We start from the raw sequence: 4185 nt of genomic DNA on the forward strand, positions 1-4185 counted from the left end.
AAACCTAGAAACAAATTCCTTCTTTTACTTTTTTGTCGACTAAATAGTTGGAATACAATAAAAATAACACCTGTTTATACGATTCCCTTTATTGGACCCGTTTTCTCATTCAGAACAAAATATAAATCTATCAGTCGGGTGATTATGACTTCACTGATTTTTTTTCACTAAATAATCTTTCACATTTATCTTCATCTTCATGTCTGTCAGGAGGTCTCTGTGTGATGCCTTGTTGCATGTGGTTACATGGGTTTTGCCCAAGGGCTGTGTAAACCATTGTGAAAGAATATCCCACTCTAGAACATTTTCTTCTCATTTTTTATCTATTAAGCACAGTTGAATGCCATTTAATTGACATTTATCCAAATTTTATGGATTAGGGTTCAAGTGCAACATGGGGGGATATGTCCTTATCGAGAGCATAGGTTTATTAAGCATGATTGTTGTATACCAGAACTTTGCGTTTTCTCTTATTGGGGCTCATGACTGTGTATAGTATATATAAATAACACAGCAAAGACTTTAAATAAAATAATCAATTACTAAAAATCTAATCAAATATCAGATAGTTTAAACTTAATCTTAAAATTAAAATAAAAAATTAATTAATTATTTAAAGCTTAAAAAAATTAGGCCTAATTAAAAAAATGTAAAACATCAAAGTGAAGTTCAGGCCGACTATCAAGTCCATTGATAGAGTTCATAAGCTACAGCCTTGATAAACTTGGCCATCTAGTGGTTGTATTTTATTACTACAAAACACATAGGAATAAAAAAATAACATAGAAATAAATAGAATAAACAGAAATAATAGTTTCCAGTAATATATATTAAGTATGATATATATATATATATATAATATATATATGTGTGTGTGTGTGTGTGTGTGTGTGTGTGTGTGTGTGTGTGTGTGTGTGTGTGTGTGTGTGTGTGTGTGTGTGTGTGTGTTAGTAGTTGAAGGATATAATATATATTTTATTGAAATAAAAAAAAATATTCAACTAATTTATGCTAAAAAAAAACAGAAATTATAGTTTATAAAAGTAAAAATTACTATTTCATAAAAACTACTCAGAGTACTAATTACTTTTTAGGTTGTGGTATTTATTGAATTATCCATAATTGCTGAATCAGACAAGATCCAGACAATAAAGCACACGCAGCTTTTATGGTGTCATGGTACTGATCAATCTTAGATGGTTGTTTCCTCTGGGGGAAAAAAAATCATAGAGGTATTATACAAATTAAATTATTGGTTAATCACCCTATATATTTTCCATTCATTACATAACACAATAAGAAAAAAACAGTATGCCTTACTAATATATATATTTAAGATATTAAAACAAGTTCACAGTAAGCAATGCAATAAGAACAAATAAACAAATTAGGAATTAATTAATACAGTCTGTTTTACAATGATGATAGATTTGCATGTTCTTGTTAGAGCCCCCCAGCTTTTCCACAACATATGGGCACCATATATTTTGCTATATACATTGCAACTGCATCAGTGATTGCTTTCCACCAGTCCCCATTCTTATAATACCGGACACAGTAAATGTTTGTAAGACAAATAAATATGAGATGGGAGGAAAATATATATTTCCATGCTTTTCTCTTGCAGTTGTATTTAAAAATATACAATTTTGAATACAGAAATATTAAATATTTAAATAACCGAAACGATCTGCTAGCAGGTGGCAGCAAGACACTGATTTAATGACTGAATCATATCATTCATTTGATTCGTTCGAACCGCTGGTTCACTCAGAATGAAGCAAGTGAGCTGTTTTTATGAATGGGAAATTGAATCATTTCACTAGATTCGTTTAAAAACGCACGTTCATTCATAAATGCTCAGAGGCTCAGATGTGACTTGTAGACTACTTTTGACCACGAAATAGAGCAAAATTAGGCAACAGTGTTATAGTCATACAATGTAAGTCACTTAATAATAACTTCTTGTTTATTTAACTGTTGTGTTAAATCAATATATCATTTACAAACTCCCAAACTCCCAGCAAATATATATATATATATATATATATATATATATATATATATATATATATATATATATGTGTGTGTGTTTCTAAAATGGTAATTGCGCGGGGGAGGGATGAGCACATTCGGAACTGCTGGAGCCCAGAGAGGAGCGTCAGCGGATATTAAAGAGAAAACCGAATTTCATTCAAACAAATCGATGTAAACTACACATTCGAGTTAATCGATAAAATCGATATATCGCCCAGCCCTAGTTCTAGTAATGATTATCTTATCAATAGCGCGCCGGAAAAAATAAATAAAAATAACGGAACTTGTTTTTCGGTTCAAATATACCAGGCTTTTCTTTGGTCACTTTTGCTTTATGGCACGCACGGTGCTCCATCGTGCTGGAAAATTGTTGGATAGTTGGAAGAAGTTGCTGTTGGAGGGTGTTTTGGTACCATTCTTTATTCATGGCTGTGTTTTTGGGCAAAATTGTGATTGAGCCCACTCCCTTGGATGAGAAGCAACCCCACACATGAATGGTCTCAGGATGCTTTACTGTTGGCATGACACAGGACTGATGGTAGCGCTCACCTTTTCTTCTCCGGATAAGCCTTTTTCCAGATGCCCCAAACAATCGGAAAGAGGCTTCATCAGAGAATATGACTTTGCCTCAGTCCTCAGCAGTCCATTCGCCAGACTTTTTGCAGAAGATCAATCTGTCCCTGATGTTTTTTTGGAGAAAAGTGGCTTCTTTGCTGCCCTTCTTGACACCAGGCCATCTTCCAAAAGTCTTGGCCTCACTGTGCGTCCAGATGCGCTCACACCTGCCTGCTGCCATTTCTGAGCAAGCTCTGCACTGGTGGCACTCCGATCCCGCAGCTCAATCCTCTTTAGGAGACCATCCTGGCGCTTGCTGGACTTTCTTGGACGCCCTGAAGCCTTCTTAACAATGCAGTGGAAAGTTTTTTTTAGGATTAAGTTCATTTTCATGGCAAAGAAGGACTATGCAATTCATCTGATTCACTGATCACTCTTCATAACATTCTGGAGTATATGCAAATTGCTATTATAAAAATTTAAGCAGCAACTTTTCCAATATTCAATATTTATGTAATTCTCAAAACTTTTGGCCACGCCTGTACTCTGTAGCGAATTGTGATTTTAAAAGTAATAAAGTAAATTACTCAGGTTAATTTGTACTCAAGTACAAGTAAAATTACAGACTTAAAATTATACTCATGAAAGTACAAATACCCCAAAAATGTACTTAATTACAGTAACGTGAGTAGTTGTAATTCGTTACCTTCACCACTGTATATATATATATATATATATATATATATATATATATATATATATATATATATATATATAAACAAAATTCAAAACATAATAGACAAATAAAAACAGGAATAAATGAAAAAGGATTCAACTAATAGTTTAATATATATATATATATATATATATATATAAATATATATATATATGCGTGTGTGTGTGTGTACGTGTGTGTGTGTGTGTGTGTGTGTGTGTGTGTGTGTGTGTGTGTTATCAGTTGAAGGATATAATATATATTATAGAAATAAATTAAAATGTAATTTAATATTTACAATATTTAAATATTTAAAAAATGCACACACATATAAATAAATGATTTAAAAATTATCATATAAATTATTATTAAAATGATACAGAAATTATTACAATTTATAAAATGGTTTCCAGTAACATATATATAATATATACAAATAAAAGTAGGAATAAATGAAAAAGGATTCAACTAATTTATGTGATAAAATAGGTCTGTAATACATTAAAACATAAATAATAGTGGCAGTTACTTATCAATACAATAATAATAGGTATTGTAATATGTTAACATAAGATAATATTTTTTTATAATAGTAATTAATATTGTTAGTCGATGCAACAAGACATAAAGGAAATAGTAAAATAATATAATGGCAATTATTACGAAATGTAATATGTTAACAGTTTTATAATAGTAATTAATATTGTTGGTACAAGCAACAAGGGATACTGTAAAGGTAAAGGTAAAATTATTTTTGACATTACTAATACGTAAAACGTTAAAGAGAACTGTAAAAGTGACTTATATTCAAATGTAAATGTTTCAAGTGCAGCTGCTCTGTGAAATAAAGCGCACTAGTGCCGCGGTGCATTGTGGGT

This window comes from Garra rufa, chromosome 10, assembly GCF_049309525.1.
Source record: "Garra rufa chromosome 10, GarRuf1.0, whole genome shotgun sequence".
Lineage (NCBI taxonomy): Eukaryota > Metazoa > Chordata > Actinopteri > Cypriniformes > Cyprinidae > Garra > Garra rufa.